General features: G+C 40.9%; 1 long non-coding RNA gene across 1 annotated transcript in view; it reads left to right on the top strand.

The window, feature by feature from the left end:
• The first annotated feature begins 552 nt into the window (after positions 1-552).
• The window catches only part of LOC135414125 (uncharacterized), a 39,496-nt gene continuing 21,319 nt past the window's right edge, over positions 553-18,729 (top strand). Inside the window, exon 1 of the long non-coding RNA XR_010430589.1 lies at positions 553-687. This is a non-coding gene — a long non-coding RNA (uncharacterized LOC135414125). The remainder of the gene's footprint in view (positions 688-18,729) is intronic.

The following is an 18,729-nucleotide window of genomic DNA, read 5'->3' as shown; positions in this document are numbered from 1 at the left end:
AATCTCTGTTCCCCTCCAAACACATCTTGTTGCCAAATGGTCTGAAATCATCAGGATAACTAAAACTCTCTAACGCTGCCTTTTTAGTGTTTATCAGTGAGGCATTACTTTATTCTTAGTCAGGAGGTTTGTGTGTGGCCGACAAAATTCTGGCCTCTACACAGACACTGATACAAAACTTTTTAACCTATTTATACATTTTTAGCAAACAAATTAATGTTCAATGGTTAAAGAGAGTTTTGTTTATCAAAACTTAAAGTTTCAGTAATTTTCCCAAGCTGTGTTCCCATAATAGCAGCTTATGACAAGTTTGCTAAATGCTAACTAAAAGACTTAACACACTACTTATGATTAATTAAAACAAGTACTTAAAACCATTAAAAAAATAGAAAATCGATATAATTTCCAGCAGTCTCAGGCAGTACATACTAAAAGATATTGTGTCATTGTGGAAAATATGCAGACAAAGTCATATGTGTTGGCTACACAAGTCAAAATTTGGATGTACATCCACAGGGTTCTGAATGTTTTTAGCGAATGTTTTTAGCAGCCATGATGACAGAGTAACATCTTTCAAGACCATTTCAGTGCAGAATATCAAACATATCTGCTGTTACAGAGGGTGTAAGACTGATCTCCAAGACAGAAGTTCAGCTAGGAAATCCATGGTTACAGGTAAGCTGTGTAGTCCCTTCCACAGCCCCAGTCTCTTTTCCATGCCTCCCCAGTGATCTGAACACAACAATCTTTTCTGTAGGGATCACACTGTCCAACCTTTGCAATTCTCTTCCAGGTAGGCTTTGTTACAGTGTCTCAGTGCTTTCAGAGAGGCTTCTCTTCATTAACCCGTAGCTCAACACTAATCAAGCCGTACGAGCTAACAACTCTGATTTCAGAAATCTCTGACTTCACAGGCACTGCAATCTGTGGCACCTGTACCTGTGTTTAATACTCTAAAGGAAGTCAACAGTATGTGCAGAGTCATGTTGCATTTATGGCATGTCAGACTGTAAAGTTCTGTGACCTTCCTTTATCCCTCTCACAACAAATCATTGCCTGTGGATATTCTGTGCCACATCCACGGATAACTGTCCCAGAGCTGTGCCCCTTGGAGAGCTGGCAGGCAATTGCCACCTCTGAGGTCACTGATATCTCTCCAACTTCTGACCTGCACATTATGACACCTTCAGGGCGTTCACACATATTTAATGAAGACATGAAGGGGTGGCACGGGGAGAAGTGGCAAAACATAAAATCAAATGAGGATTTAAACCTTCATTGGTATAAAAAAGATGATGCTGCGTGCATGCAGGAGGGCTCAGCTGGGCAGGCCCTCTCCCTGGGAAGTGTGTCAGGGTGGGGTTGCCTAGGGACATTCCTAGGTCTCCAAGGTGAGAGGAGAGGCCATGGAGGCCTGAATTATTCTCTGCTTATCTTTATTGGCACAGCTAATGTGGAGGCTTATTGGCCTGACAGAAACCGATGAGTCACTAGCGTGTGCTGGTGCACGAACACTTCAAGTGATTCTGGGAACTTCATTGGTGGCTTGAAATGGTTCCACCTTGTTTTCATTTGTTAGCATAATTGGATAGAAATTGTCTGATATTTTGAAGCATACAGACAACAAAAGGCTGAAGTATTCTGTAGGGAGCCAGGTAAATTCCAGAAAAAAAAGCCTTTTGATATGTATGTCCTTCAGAGATCTACACTGTGTGGGACATCACTGGATGATGCTATCCTGTCAGTCTACACACTGCCTTTAAATCCAGCACCCAGCTAGCCACAGCTACCTATGGGAAGGCTTGTGGGCCACAACCAGTGGACGTGTACCAAGGGGAAGAGGAGCATAGGTGTCCATATGCAGTGAGACAGTGCCCAGCATGCAGTGGCCCCATAGCTCCTATCTGCAGTGGAAAGGTCAAAGGAAGTGTCTAAATGTCCTGTTCTTAAGAAGCCCCTCTGCAGCAGCTGAGAGGAGTCTGAGATAAACACAGACATGGCATATCAGACTATCAAGGACTTGTTATTTTACCTATGTCATTGTGGAGAGGTAGGGTTGTTTCCTCATGCCCAAGATATGGTTGGCAGCACCCACCACCCTGAGTTACAAATGCATTCTGCAGTCCCAACCCCACCTTCAGTCTCCCCTCCACAGCAGAGAGCTGAACCCCACAGGCCCCTGGTTGGGATGCCCCCCTCCATCTCTACCTTCCCACCCAGCAGAGTGTTGCCTTGGTCCTAGTTTATTTTAAGGTCCTAGATTATTTTAAGGTCCTATCTTATCTTAAGGTCTTAACTTAATGTTCCTTATTTCAAGGTTCTTTAAGGTCTCTGTGTCACAAGTTATTAGGCTTGAGCTGTAAAATGCTACAGGAAAATCAGAAGATGATAGAGAGGAACTGGGAAGCACCGTGAAGAAAGGTAACTCCTTCCCAGCCAGCATCAGTACAGCCCAACCTTCCCCATAACTGTAAGTCAGTCTTGGACAAACAAATTAACTCCCAAGTCCAAATAGAACTTACCTGTCTGGTATTTATAACAGCTTTCTGTCATTTGGAATGGGAACAGCAATTGAAACACAGGCCAGATCCAGACTGGATAAGTGAAACACATATTTCATGCCAGTTGTCTGATTTTTTATCATTCAGTGGCTGTGCAATATTCTGCAAAGCTTATATTTCACCTCTCTTCTTAGAAGTTTGGTTTTTTTTTTAGTACGTTCTTGTATTATATGAACTCTTAAAGCATAGATATTTTATACAGGAAAGAGAATTCCTTCTGCACACTTATCCTCTCTGGCAGAGTCAGATGTAGTTCAGAACAAGGGAAGAACAAGTCAGGATTCTCTGCCAACACAGTGTTTTACTCGATACTGGACAGAGTGAAAAAAACCCAACACCTTTTTGTGGCTCTAAAGAAAGCTTTCAAACCAGACATTTCACAGTTGCCCAGATCTTTTCCTAGGATGGAGCACAGCTCATGACTATTTCTTCCCATCATGTGAGATATCATTTTGGTTTAGACTAAAAGGTACAAATAGCTCCATAGTTCCTGTAGTCTAACCACAAGTCTAACATACTATACAATTTCATCCAGTTGTACCTGGTCAGATATCAACAGCCTGTTGCACACAGTTATATTTTCCATCTAGTTGTGTTTAAAGTCTTCATTCAAAAGAACAGAGAAGTTCACTTCAGCCATTTCTTTCCTGGGAGATAATTGCTATCACTGTTATACCTGTGTCTCACTGCTAACTTAAAAAAGGGATTTTTCCAAATGCGAACAATCATGAATCAATCTACCTTGTTTTTTCTACACATTTCTGTGAGGTGCTGAAATATAAATGGCTTAAAATCCTTCATCTTACCTGAATTTTCCATACACACCATCGTCCTAAGAGAAAGCATTACAACCAGGACTTGCACATACAGTGCAGAAGACTGAATGGGTTCCAGCCTCCCTGGGATTCACTTCCATCATAACACTTGCACAAAGCAGGGACAAAGGGGGAGGATGTCTGTGTGTTTGGGCAGCAGGTCGCCATGGGGAGTGGGCTGCCAATAGTCCAGGTCCAGGGGCTAAAAGCCTGCTGCACTCAGATACCCCAGGTGTGATCAGGATCCTTCTGGGCTGACAGAGTGCACGAATCAGGACTTGAACCAGTCTACACATGCTCCAGAGCATGCACTATCTAGGATAGAACTACCCTGGGAACTACTTGCTGGAGCTTGTCCAAAGGGGCTGGAGCATGTCCAAAGAGGCTGGAGCATGTCCAAAGAAGAGCAATGGAGCTGTTGAAGAGCACAAGTCCTTTGAGGAGCAGCTGAGGGTCCTGGGACTATTTAGCCTGGAGAAAAGGAGGCCCAGAGGGACCTTATTGCTTTCTACAACTATCTGAAAGGATGTTGGAGCAAGGTGAGTGTTGGTTTCTTCTCCCAGGTAAGAAGTGACAGGACAAGGGGAAGTGGCCTCAAGTTGTGCCATGGGAAGTTTAGATTAAATTGGTATTTTAGGTGCTCAGAGCAGAGATAGATGCTCTCATGAGTTTCCTTCCTACCTGAATTGTTCTGTGGTTCTGTATTTCAGAACTGAGTGGTAGGACCACTGTTAAAACACACTCCTCATTTGTGTAAATCCAATGCAGCATTTCACCTGATGAATGTTGTCTTGATATATACAGTGTTCTGTGGACAGCAGGATAATGTAAATCCAAAACCTCAGTAAAATAAATGGAGTTAAGATATTAATGGGGTGACTGACACTGCAAGATCATATCTTTCTGAGTCAGTCTTAAATGCAAAATTTCACCTAAATAAGCAATAAAAGAATAGTTACCCCAAATCCAACTACTGTTCTACCTAGGTTAGTTTTTGTTTTCACTATCAACTACTTTTTTTCCTGTAGAGTACCAGAAAATCCAAAAAGTTAACTGATGTGGAGTGGAGGTGTCTTCCCCATCACCACTAATGAATGATCATTTTCAGCTCTAAAAATGTTGGGTAAGGCCTCCAAGACCTTAAATAATTGAATATAATTGAGGAATACTGTATTATTTGCAATAACACCATAAAACCCATGATGTAACTTAGCCGAAATAGTTATTCTTGTCTTAACCTGATTAAGAGATCAGGATCCAATCCAGATTAAATAGGCTGAAAACCTTTAAACACTGCTGGGCCAAAACCCACATCAGTCTTTAAATTCATGGATCCACATTAAGACCTCCTAGATGTCATTCGGGTCCCCAGGATTAATATTTCACATTGGCTGTCTCTGTTCCTCCAGAGTTATCTTGCCATAAAAAATTGTGTGATTAAGATGTAGTATGGGGTTACCTGTTAGTTCTTTCTTATGTTATTCCCCTTGTTGACTCACTGGCTTCCACACAGCTAGCCAGCTTCCATAACTTCTATTCACAACACCACCTTAATTACCTTCCTGAGTGCATAATTTCTTCAGATGCACTTTAATCAGCAAACTTTTTAAAAATTCTCTCATGCTGTCAGCCTAGTAATAACTTTATGAGCTATTTTATTGTTTTCTGATGAAAAGCAAATGCTTTTGAAGACTGACAGGTTAAATGCAAAATTGAGCAAATTGGGCAATACACGTTTAGAATTCCAGCTGCTTTTCACAAAATTGCCTTCAATTTCCTGCATTTGCAGATCATTATTTTTTATACTTCTCGTGTTCTGTTATTATTTTTATACAAAGAGAAGAAAATGTAGCTGGTTGAGGGATAAAAAGAAAAGTTAATGGAAGAGAAAGAACATGCAGTTTATTTCTCTATATGGGATTGCAGACAAATTCCTAAAATGATCTTTAAAATAAAATACAGACAGCAAATATAAATATCAAAATACAGACTCATATTTCTTCATGTTTCAGGTATATCCAACATTTTCCCTCAAATCCTTATACCTAATTAAAAAATGTCTCTTCCTTTTTTGCATGAATGTAACTCCAGGATCAGTCCTGTGTTTTGTCTTTAGAAAATAGGAAATAATGTTGAGTTTACTGGGAATAGTGTCTTTATCCATGGATGGCAGGATCTGGATTTTTCAAAACTAGGTCTAACTGAGAGAAAAAGAGGTTTTTTAGGATAGAAAAAAAAATACTAAATGTTATCAGCTGCACGAATGTGACTTTGCAAAAATTCTTGATGGCTGAATGTAAAATGAAATAATTATGTGCATGACTTATCTAAATGTGTATGCAGAAGTCACGCACATATATGAAAGACATGACTTTAGAAGGTGGAAATGAATATATAAATATGTGAAATGTATATATGTAAATGTAATCTGAATTTTCTTTTGTTCTTAAAATCAGAGAGCTCTTCAAATGAATATTTATGATGTGTGCAAAACATCTTATGAAGTTATTTGGTTTATTTCCTTCCTTTATGCTTGTAAAGTGATTAATCCTGCTGACAGTGAAAGTCTTAACATCATAGGTCTGCCCTCATTATCAGACAGCACAACAAACAGTGACTACATCACTGTCATCTGATGAAGATACTCTCAAATCTTCAAGCTATTTTTCAATTACTTCGGTTGCTTTTTTGATGGAATGTGAAAGAGAAATGCAGCAGAAAAATGGTGCAGCCACCCAGTGTCATGCACCTTAATGCAGAATTAATGTTTATGAAATTTTGGGATATGAGTCTAGAGGTGTACCTTTTGTGCTGGGCATTGTGGCCCTGTTTGGCTTTAAATGAGTAGCTAAGATTTTGATTGGATTGAATTATTTCTAAATGGACACTGAATTTGATTTATGGTACTTACTTGTTTAGCAAACAGAGACCAGTTCTACCGTTTAGGCATATTTCTGCTGATCAGCAACAAATGGGGTAATAGACATTCCTTCTTTTATAACATATAAATATATATAAACATATAAATTAAGGTGTAGAAAACACTAGGGCTTCAATGCAGTTCCTAGTCTCCCAGTTTTGAGCTCTGTAATGTGATAATCCTGGTTTTAGATAACAAACATTATGAACAAATAAATACCAAATAATATGAATAACAAACCCAGTCTGTTTAAAATTCATAAACATGTGTTTGTCTTCTGAGGTTGAGCAAGTGAAGTTCTCCCTCTGGCCTGAAGCTGGCTGACAAGATTTATTGTGACTACCTGATGCAGGTAGTTCTCTTTGAGAACATCAGTAGACTTTAGCTTTGCATCTCAGTCTCAGGTTTTGGTGTGGAGCAGCACAAGGAACAGCAAATCCTCTTGCCACAAGCCATCTGACACGTGTTCAGGGACTCACAGGGCCTCTGGTCTTGTCTGCTCTGAGGGAAAAAGGAGGATGGGTCTGCACAGAGAGACCCAAGCTCTGCTGGGAATGTGCTTCTGATTCTGGTCTGCAGGGAGCCTGGGAGCCAGCTGGGCAAAACTGTCATTTCTTCTTGTTCTACAGTAATTTCCCCTCAACACACACTTCTCCTTCTCTTCCTCCTTCCAGCACTTCTTCCAGCACTCTCTTGCTGGTCTAGGCTATTGAGCTATTAGTACTACTGGTAAAGACATTAAAAAAAAAGCTGATCTTTGCTCACTTAACACTCCTTGCTGCTGTATAGGCAGATCACAGCCAGTGGGTTAGTAGAGGGTACAAAATCAGGCACTTAATAGCTGCTGCATCTCTCCTTCTGCTGACTACTGCTCTCTCCCTTTGCTCAACACTTCTGAAAGATTAAAGACCTTGTATTCTTTCTCATGTGAGGGAGGTAATGAGAGGTGCAAGACCCAAAGACATACAAGACAATTATAATTTGTCTGGAGCTCTCGGAGAGGTGTCCAAGACCCCAAGGCTAAGTCTCCCAGCCTATTTATCCATGAGCAGGTCCTGAATCACTGGAGGTCTCCCCCAGACGTCAGGCAACAGCACACACAGGCTGTGGGCTTCTCTAGGTAGCAGCACATGTGCTGTGGGCAATGAAATGGGATCGGTCCACCCCCTTTCTAGCCAGGAGACCTCCAGATTTCTGATTGGCAGAGAAAGGGAAAAGAATGATTAAGCCATGCCCCTACCTTGGGCAGATGCTTCCAGTCCCTTTCTCACACCTTAGATTCTCCCCACCAGCTCATGCAAGATCGCCCTTTCAGATCCACCAGTAGCTTTCCCCTCATTCTCATGTCCACATCAAGCTCAGCTGTACCTATTCTGTCCTACCTTCTCTTTCTGGTTAGCTGCAGTTCTCTCTCCCAGCTATTTTTTTCCCTGAACCCTTTGCCAATAAAAGTACACCAGTACCATTTTTATTCTTTAAAATGTTTTGCGTGGTTGAAGGCATCTGGACCTGACAGCATTTATGGCCCTGTCAAACAATACTGAAGATTATACAGTATTGAAAATAATACAGAAGCAGCTCTATCTGGTTCCTACCTATCAGGCTTAATGTTACCCAAGTGCAATTTACATCTGATAACATGACTTAGCCCTTTGAACTATTAAAATCATATGAAAAACAGCCTTACCAAAACCCCCTTAAAAAGTCTTTTTTTTGCAAGCATGTACCCAGGCAGCTTCAGTCCTTTTGGATGTCACTATACTGGTAATGACTCAAATATGCAGAAAATAAGAAAACTGTGAGTGTCTTAGATTTGAAGACCATCATAAAAACTCTGGAGAATAAGAAACATTGAAAAAATGCTTTTTTTTTTTCCCTTTTTTTTTAAAGGGGAGGGATTGTATTGGAGAAACCTCTAATTTAAATGACCCCATTTTTGGCTTGTTAGCTTTACTCTACAAGCCATTAATATGCAAGCAAACTTCAAGGGAATGAAGGATTTAAAATATTTAGAATTGATCTTTAAATTGTCTTTTTGTCATATGCTGTTAATATTAATGATGCTCCCCTGTGATACAGGGTCATAGGCAGGATGATTTTGTGCTCGAAAAGAACAAGACACTTTTAGGACCTGTGTCTCATACAGAACATAAATCCTGTGATCTGGGCTGCTTATTTATAGTTTATCACCTACACTCTGGCATGCACAGGAGGCAGCCCACAGGAAAGTCTTAAATTCACCTGCAACCTGACAGATGATTTGCTGTAGTTGGTATTTTATTAAACCAAAACTGAGAGCAGCCGCATGACAAGACAAATTCTCCTCTCATGTCTGCTTCTACAACCTTATTAGTCTCTCTTGGCCAATTGTGTTTAAACAAACCAAAGGAAATAAGAGAAGTAAAATGAGCATCTAAGCAACGTTATTTCAATGGATTTGCCACAGATCACATATTAAATCAGTTTCTGGAGGATGCTGCAGCTGCTACATTCAAGATCAATCACTTGACTTGCATTAGATTTGACAGCTATAAATTCTTTTAGATGCAGAGTCTGGCAGACTTAGATTAGTCTCCTTACAAGTGAAACATCAGACATCAATGGAAGATTAGGATAATTGTCCTAGTCAGCAATTACAGGGGACTAAGAGAAAAATGTTCATATTGGGTAAGTGGGTATATTTGAAAAAGGAGGAAAAAACCAATGTTAAATATTGAAAAGCAAAAATACAAATATCTGATTTACTACTTCTGCCATGATAGACCACAGCATGATCAGACTCAGAAATCCAGATTTCTTGCTCTGGAAGGTTATTTAGCTATTAATTTTTGTTTGTTTGTTTGTTTGTTTGTTTTCAAGGGGCTTTGTTTGTTTTCTTACTTCTCTGAAATGCAATAAAAGCTTTTTGAAAAGCCAACTGATCAACTGTACTAGGCAGATTTCCAAAGCAGAGGCATCTATCTTCTAAAGCCTATTGAAATCAAAAGAAAGGCCCTCATATTCATTTGGTCCAATGTAAATACATTTTATTTGGAGACCATCCCCTATGATTAGCTGACTCAGGCTGTCCAGTCCTTTAAGTGCTCAGTCTCAATGAGCTTAATTCTCTTCCCACATAACTGTAGAACCATAGAATGGCTTGAGTTGGAAGGGACCTTAAAGATCATCCAGTTCCAACGCCCTGCCATGGGCAGGGACACCTTCCACTAGACCAGGTTGCTCAGAGCCCCATCCAACCTGGCCTTGAACACTTCCAGGGATGGGGCATCCACAACTTCTCTGGGCAACCTGTTCCAGTGTCTCATCACCATCACAGTTCTTATTGTTCAAAGCTTCTAATAGCTCTTTCAGGAAAGAATCCAGCCACCGAGTTTTGGGTAATAGTAAGGGCTGCAGAGAAAACAAACTGTTTAATGAGAAAAAAAAAAAAAAAAGAAAAAAGAAAATCAGAGATAATTCTTACCCTGGTGTTTTTTTCAATGTCCTTTACAAAAAAAATGAACCATTACAAATTTTTCTCTGAAAAAAAAAAAAAAGTGAACTACGACCACTTACTTGCCAACAGCTGGGTCAGGCTTATATTCACATGAACATGGAGTAAAACCTCTTCAGCTCCTTAAAAATTGGTTCAGATCTTTAAGTAGATCGGCCACTCTCTTACATTCTGAAGGCATTTATACTGGAAAGTGCATATTTCTCTGGACTGTTTGGGTTTTGACATGCGAGGTGGAATTTTCTAGCAGAAAAAATGTCTTCAATTATCTAGCCAGCTCTATTAACATCTCCAGCACTTCTGCCTGATCACTTAAGAGCATCCCCAGCTGTGACAGGCATGTAGTCACACTACTTAGCACAAATGGTACTCACAGTGCTTTATAAACACTGAGTTCATGAGGAGTGAGGGTGTTTGGAGTCTGGGCCATTATCTGGTCAATCTCTGCACAACCTTGTGGGAAGGTATGTGTCTTTTTCTCTGTTGGTGATGTTCATTTTGTTATATTAGAGCTTGACTCTGGTCCCAGAGAAGTCTGTGGGTGTCTGTAATCCTCTCTGTGGCTGGGTGATCCCACTGATGCTATTTCACACAGCTCAGAGGCCACGGGATGCTGCCACAGGGTAGTTGAGCTTGCTTAAACTAGATGAACTGAGGTATAGTGAGGTAACAGCAGAAAAAGGCACAGGTGGGATTTACACAGTGGATTTCATGAAGAAATGTTAAAAATGCATGGAATCTTAAAGAGATTAGTGCCTAGGTGTCTTCACTAAGTGAAGTCTCCTAACAACAACCCTAGACAAGGGACTGAATTTATTTAGACATTGACTGAAGGGTGGGACTTGTTGTTAACCTGTGCTGGGTGTGAGCCATTGGTTGAGATGTGCAAATCCATTAATCCCTTAGACTATTCAGTCCCTCTGGATGTATTTTTGATTTGTTTTCTAGTCAGATTTGTTGCTTAAGAATTCAGCACCTGTTGTTTGGCTTTTTCGGTATCTCTAGATCAAATTTCTACCAACCATCAGAAACCTGTTTAACTAAGTTTGGCAGAAGAATTTCCACCGAGAAAAGAGAGAAAGATGCGATCTTTTAACAAGTGGGTATTTTAGTAGGGACTGTATTCCAAGAAAATGAATAAAACCAACCCAAAACTATAAAAAATTTCAGGTGCAACATTTGCCATTCCCTGGGTAGTTACCTCTTAAAGATGCCAGGAGGTGCATTAATTAAGGTTTTATCCCAGATCATAAATAAAATTTAGCCTGAGGATGGGGAAAGGACACAGAGCCCTTTCAGCAGCTTAATCTCATCTCAGCACTGGTGAGGCCACACCTTGAATACTGTGTCCAGTTTTGGACTTCTAAAATCAGGAATGACATTGAGGTGCTGGAGCGTGTCCAGAGAAAGGCAATGAAGCTGGGGAAGGGTTTAGAGATGAAGCCATGTGAGGAGAGGCTGAGACAGGTGGGGGTGTTCAGCTTGCAGAAAAGGAGGCTTGGGGGGACCTTACTGCTCTCTACAACTACCTGAAAGGAGGTTGTAGTCAAGTGGGGATTGGCCTCCTCTCCCAGGCAACCAGCAATAGGACAGGAGGAAATGGCCTCAAGCTGCACCAGGAGAGGTTTGGGTTGGACATCAGGAAGAATTTCTTCACTGAAAGGGTTAAGCATTGGGCTGCTCAGGGAGGTGTTGGAATCACCATCCCTGGAAGGGTTCAAGGAATGACTGGATATGGCACTTAGTGTTATGTTCTAGCTGAAAAGGTGGTGATCAGTCAAAGGCTGGACTTGATGATCCTGGGGGTATTTTCCAACCTTAATGATTCTGTGATTCTATTTCAGTCTTCTCCCTCTGCCCATCATAATGTTCCCCCTCACTTCTCTAGTACATCCAAGGCAAAGCCAACTTGGCAAATACAGAACAACCACTGCAGCAATCAGAATGCATTTACAGAGGTGTTTTAAAGCAATTATTGGACAGACACTTTGCCAACACCCACTTTCACATAAGAGGATAAAGCTAATGTATGTTGGTCAGTTTTTGTGGCTCTTACTATAAGCATCCCATTTTGTGGCTCTTACTATAGTCTGTTGGTTTTTTGGACTTCATTATTGATTTGACTAACCAAGGGGTTTGGAACTGCTCCATTACTCCTTAAAACAAGGCATAATTACTAAATCCCAACTCACAGCCTGTTTCTTGTTCTTAGTTTTCTGTCCCTCCACTGCCACCAGTGTAGCTTTTGTGTTCAGGCAAATGAGAAGACAATTCCTACCAAAAGAGCAAATGTTTCTCCTTGCCAGTTCCCCAAAATGTGCCAGTACTGAGTTCCAGCAAGGAAGTTACCAGATTTTCCTAACCCGACCGAATAATTTTAAAATATATTATGTGTATCTGCCTATCTATTTTTTTCTTAGCACTGAGACATAATGGAGACTAGGAATGAAGGGAGAATATTTTGACTGATAGAACTGAAGAAAGCATCATGATGATAATGGAGGTGTTAGGGAAAGGTATAGAAAGTAAAGAAAAAAATATGTTAGAATAACAACTGAATAAAAGTGTTACTGGCAGAGGATGTGTGCAGAGAGAAGAACATGAAAACAGACATGAAGCAGAAGTACCTGGGAGAGGAGAATGACCTGGGGGAAACCATGCCTCTGAGGAAGAACAAGCCTAATCAGATAGATTACATTAAAGCACAGCAAATCTGGATTTGCCACCAATCCTTTCATGTAAGTTCTGTCTACTTACATGGTACTTTTTGAGGTTATTATCTTTATTATGTGTGCAGTGGGTAACACTGTAGTATTCCAGTTGCAACTGGAGCTGCTGTGTGCAGCTGTGGCATATAAATGGCAGAGGGTATAAAGCTGGCAGAGGGTTTGGGAGATGTATAAGGAAAAGAGAGAGCAGTCAGAGGTGAGCAAGAGGAATGCTTTCAGCAGGCAACATGCTCAGAGGGCTTGCAAAATGCCATGAAAATAAAAATTCTGAGGTGTGCTCAGCCCTAGCCACAGGGGAATACAGTGTCAGTGATATGATGGAAGACAAATGTGTGATTGCCATTAACATTACCAAAATACATGCAGCTAAGTCCCCCACCTAGAGCTCCAACAGCTGGGTCTAACAACATGGATAATTTCCTCTGTCTGTTTCCATGTACTCCTGTTTGGTTGACCTGCTAGAAATTCCTGATTGAGACATCATCTCTGTAAGTAGATGGAGCACTTGTGGGCACAAATGTCAGATGTGTTATTATTCATGTAAAATCACTGCTGGAGGTAAGTCATTGCAAGCAAAGGAATTACAGCAGGGAGGAGTTAGCCCTGCAGTAGTTAAAATATCTATTTGTATAGCTGCTTCAGGTAGCTGTGCATTATGTAAAATTTTGTAAGTGACAGTGATGGTGACATTATAGTGAGAGATGAAAGGAACAATACAGGCAATTTAGCTGTATTTATGACCACAGGCATATGAGTCTCATTAACTAAAGTGCAGTGAGATTTCCCTCCATTTAAAAAAAACCCAGTAAAGTCAAAATTATAGAGGGGGCTATTTCCTGTTGTAATTGTCAAACCAACTAAAACAACACCAATACATAATTTATGAACATACAAACATTTATTTTTCTGGCAAAAACTTAGCTCAGTCAGGGTTTTTTTTTATTTTGGGGAAATATCACAGTAGTTTTCTTGAGGGAAAGGATTGATTCTGTAATCTGTTATTGTGAAAAGGGCCATTTTCAAATGAAGAGCAAGGAAAGTCCTCACCTCCTCACCTTTATCTATTCACTGCCCAAGCAAAACATTTTGAGGAACATTTGAGTTTTTTACGTTCAAGTCAAACAACCTCCCAGTCAGCCCCATGTGCAGCTGTGAACTGGTAGGTTTAGCAGTCATCTCAGAGATAGATTGTCATTAAAACATTAGTACCTCTTTTCTCCTTTTGAGCTACTGTACATACCTGCCCTCTGAACTGGGATGGCTTTTCCTTTGAGGCACATTTCCAGAGAAGTACCTGCAGTGACACTGTGCATTGCTCAGCCTTGCCAAGGGAATTGAAAGCAGTCAGAGAAGCACTCCTCCTACAGTAATCCAATTCCTTTAGTCAGAGCATCCTGGAGGTACCCTGATGGCTAAAGAGACACTCCCCTCCCCAGCTCTCACCTTGAAAAGTTTTTTGGAAGGGCAATGCCTTCTGGTGCCCTCAGAGTAGGTAAATGGGCATCACAACTCTGTCAAATCTGTGGAACAACTTGCACAGCTCGTTCCTGAGCTGCAGACACTGAACCAGCCACGCTGGGCTGACAGTGAATTTGAGGACCCCTTTCAGGATGCCATCAGTCTGTGATACCAGCTATGAATTGCTGACCAAGGCTATGGCCACACAGAGCAAAGCTCTGGATGGAGGATTTGCTTGAATGAAGAAGCGTTTGATAGTTATCAGGTCATTGGCAAAAGCAGATGAAATTTCCATTGAGGTTTCTCAGAAGAAAATTAAAATTTATATTCATATTTATCAGGACAATGTCTTCAGCATATAATTTTCATACAGCCCTTGGAAGTATGGAAAAGGTCACCTTCCATCCACATTTTTTCTGCAGAAGACCTACATGGAGATAATATTTTAATGATTCTTATCTTGTTGACTGTAGGCCTACAGGAGAAACACTTTTTGCTTACTCAGACTGACTACAAAGTGAACTAAAAGGAATCAAAAAATATTGATTCCTGAGCAGGAAATATTGGCAGCTTGCCCACATCTCACAGCTACACCTTCAACACGCTCACTGTAACCTTCATTTTACCTTGTGCAGAAACAAATGTATAGCCTGTCTCTCTCTATTTGAGAGAGCAGTGAGGATGCCAGTCTGGAGAAACAAATATCCTGATTACATAGCCAGCAGCAAGGACTGCACATTCTCTAAAACAAATTGCTATTTGAATAATCAGGGTTGCTCAAAAGGGAAAGAAAATGAGGGGGAAAAAAGGTAAAGATGTGATGTGGAAAATGGGGTGTGGGATAACATGTGCAAAAATATGTAAGCAAAAGGAGGCCATACAAATGGACTGACGTGAAGAGAGGGAAGTGCAGAAGCTCGAAGCCTTTTGCAACAGTTCTGCAAGTTCCCTTCTCAGAAATTAGCAGGTAGACAGACATAGGAGAAGCAGCATTGTAACATGAAATTCGACAGGCAGCTGCAGAAAAACAGGTGATGGGTTGCTAAGAGTTGGAGTGAGTCCAGAGGAAGCCAACAAGATGATTATAGGGATGAAGTACCTCTCCTATGAGGAAAGCCTGAGAGAATTAGATATATTAACCCTGGAAAAGAGAAGGATTTGGGGTGACCTGATTGCATCCTCAGGTATCTGAAGGGAGCCTACAAGACAGATGGAGAGGGACTATTTACAAGGTGACAGGAGAGGGGGGAATGGCTTCAAACTGAAAGAGAGTAGGTTTAGATTAATTATTAGGAAGAAATTCTTTACTGTAAGGGTGGTGAGGCACAGGCACAGGTTGCCCAGAGACGCTGTGGATGCCCCATCCCTGGAAGTGTTCAAGTCCAATTTGGATAGGGCTCTGAGCAACCTGGTCTAGTGGAAGGTGTCTCTGCCCAAAGCAGGGCAGTTGGAATTAGTTGATCTTTAAGGTCCTTTCCATCCCAAGCCATTCTATGATTCCAGCTGTATCAGCCACTTTGGAAGAGTGGCTGCACATTATGTATTTTTGTAAAGCGATTTTGATAATGTGCTGGTGGTACTGTCACAGGTGCTAATAGCAAACACCAAAAGATTATATAAATTTCCTAAGCGACTATTATCATGTAGGCTGAACTATCAATGATCCTAAAATAAGAATATGTAGAGTGAACTCTTACAAGAGGATTGGAGAGGTTTTGAGAATCCAGGTACAGGATGAAATCAGTGGCCCCAGGGATATAAATGGACATTTTGGGTAGCTGAGTGCTCATCACTAAAGGAATACAACTGTGAGAGGGACCAGACTGAGGGCCTAACAAAACAAATAACTCTGTAGCAAAGAGGTGTGCATGGCTAGATTGTGTTAATGCAGCCATTAGTTATGCTATGAGGATGTTACATCTCAAAGGCTGTGGAAGGAGAACAGAGACCTCATGGTGAATGATTGTATACACATCCTGTAACTAAAACGTATAAAACCATATTACGTATGCCCATAACTGTTTATTTTGAACAAAGACATCTTTTAAAGTGTATAAAGACTGCAGCTGTAACAACTAGTTGAGCAAGCATCAATTCTTCAGGATCAGGTGTGCAGAAATGAACGCTCAGGCATCCTGCAGCACTGTATGTTTAAGTATTATCTTGCTACTGCTGAAGGGAATTATATCTCTAGTTCAGTAACCAGAGGTTTGGCTGCAGTTTGGATGTAGCAGTATGAGTGAGTAACAAAGTGAAGCAAGAGGAGGTATTACATACATAAAAGGATGATGAGCCAATTCATTGAAGAGATTAGTTGTTTTTTGTAAGGGAGCAATCTGGGGATGCAACACTACATAAACTTCTGCCACCCAGCCACCTAGGCTGGGCTGGGCTGGAGCAGTCAGAAACCTGGGCTTGGAGGCCTAATGGAGCCTTGAAATGAAATCTGCCACTTTCTGGGTCTGTAAGAGTCTTGCCTATTTGGATAAGCTAACATTGACTCAGCTGGGCTGTGAATTTGCTTGTAAATCCATCTTATCCTAAGCTAGCTTCCAGGGTGGACTGTGAAGCTCTGCTCAAAAGCTTAGAAGTGTTTGGATTGAAACATACAGGCTTTGTAGGTAGAAAACTGAAAAAAAACCCCACCATGTAAAAAAAGTTGGGAGAAGTTATTCCAAAGTCAATATACTTGTGGTGGGTCATATTTCTTAGACTTCTACCATGTCAATATAATCACATCAGCACCAGTTGCTGCAAAATAATGTAAAACCTACTCAAGCAATTTTTCTTCAGGACCCCCAGAGGCATAAACACTACATCCTTCCCAAACTAGAGCAGAATTCAATATTTTAATTTGAGGCAGCATTAAAATTTTCAAAGCAAATTGTGCAGGAAAAAAGCACATTTCAGCCCCATAGGACAACCTCCACCATGTGTTTTGAACATAGGAATTGAAATTCTTTGTTTACAGCATTTTTTGATTTACAGAATTTACAGAATCTTTTGATTCACATTTGAGCAGTAGTACTAACACACCCTGGTTTCTCCTTCATCTCCTATTTGAAAGAGGAAAGGGGGCTCTGGCAAACTCAAGTAAACTACAGACTGCCTCATCTTTGGGGACACTGGTATTAAAATGTTTCTTCTAAGAACCATTTTGCTACTGTTTGGTTAAACATAATTCTAATTCTAACAGACATTTCATTATTTTTGTCAAAAGTTTCTTACCATCCTTGATAGTGCTACCATGATTAGCAGGTCTGCTCTGACCTCAGCAGAGTGTATCCAATTCCCCAAAGCTTTTATTACTGAATTGTGGCCTCCCTCCATCCAGGGCCTATCTCTCCCTCCAGAAAGAGGATAAACATCTTCTTCATTGACAGCAGTTCAGGCACCAAGAGATGGCCAGCCATGCACCAGAGTTTTACCCCTCAGAAATATCCCCTGGCTGCCCACACAGCAGATTTATTCATCAACATTGAACCTCGTTGTTTGTGCTTTGGGGCACCCAGCGAGTGCCAGAGAAGTTGAGGACATTTCAATTTCATGTCTATCTGTCTCCTGCAGAGACAAAGATTTCAGCAGGAAAACCACCCAGCATTGAAAGAATTAATTCAGATTCTCTCCTATGCGAGCCCTGAGCAAAACAATAGCGCATTTCCTGTAGACAGTGTTTCGTCATGCTGTGGATTTTATGTTGGACTAATGCTCAGGGATCCCGAGTTCAGTTCGTGACTCAGCAATTGCTGGGTGACTGTGGCCTTCCCTCTGTTTACACAGCAGAGATAACGAGGGGATATTGGCACAGATCTCCTCTCCAGTCTGGAGTCAAAGCCATTGCAGAAGATCATGTATTATTCACTTCAAAGCAGTGGTTAATGGCAACATGTTATGTCCTTTTGCAGATAGGGAAAGTTGAATTTGGGAGGTTAATTTGGGAGATGGAAGTTTGTTTTGATAACAACAAGGTGAGAGCTTTGCAGTCCTTGCTCCCTTCCCTTTTCCCTACTCCTTCTTATAGGAAGCTCTGTGTATTTTAACTAGATGTAGCATTGATCTGATAAGACACAGAATAAAACCCTGACAAAATAATCAAGTGGAGAGAAGAGAAAGGAAAGAAAAGTAGCCTGAAACTGCTTATAATTGCCTGTCATATTTCTAATGTTTTACAGAGTTCAGTCTTCACTAACCCAAAGGATAATTCTGTCCTTCATTCTCTTGCAAATTGTTTTCAATATCCCAGTAAGGATGCATTTATTTGGTAAAAATCAGTTACCTAAATATCATTTTAAGCTAAAGCGAGGCCAAGGTGAGAGGAAAACAAAGCATATGTGAAAAGCAGACAACACAGTTTGCAAATTCTTCTGAAAACACGGGAACAAACAGCGCGGTGCACTGAGGTTCATCTTGCCCAACTTTAGTGTCCACCTGAGGGGACACTAAAGCTCCCTTTTGATAACTGAGAGCCAGCCAGCAAGGGTTGTACAGAGGAAATCCAGCATAGTAGCTCTCAGCTGACTTTGTCCACGGAAAGACACAGGCATTTAAGGATGCTGCTCACTTAATTTAGAACTTGACAACAGACTGAGATGTGTTGTGCCCTAGAAATGCTAATTTGTCTTTGCTGACCGGGATGGGAACTTGGGGAACAGTCCAGATAGGGACATCTCTAGGTTTAGATTAGATATTAGGAAGAAATTCTTTGGTGTAAAGGCACTAGAACAACTAGAACAACGAGGTTGCCCAGAGAAGC

The sequence above is a fragment of the Pseudopipra pipra genome, chromosome 5, assembly GCF_036250125.1.
Source record: "Pseudopipra pipra isolate bDixPip1 chromosome 5, bDixPip1.hap1, whole genome shotgun sequence".
Taxonomy (NCBI): domain Eukaryota; kingdom Metazoa; phylum Chordata; class Aves; order Passeriformes; family Pipridae; genus Pseudopipra; species Pseudopipra pipra.
The sequence above is the reverse complement of the archived record's forward strand: the minus strand, read 5'-3'. Positions and strand labels throughout refer to the sequence as shown.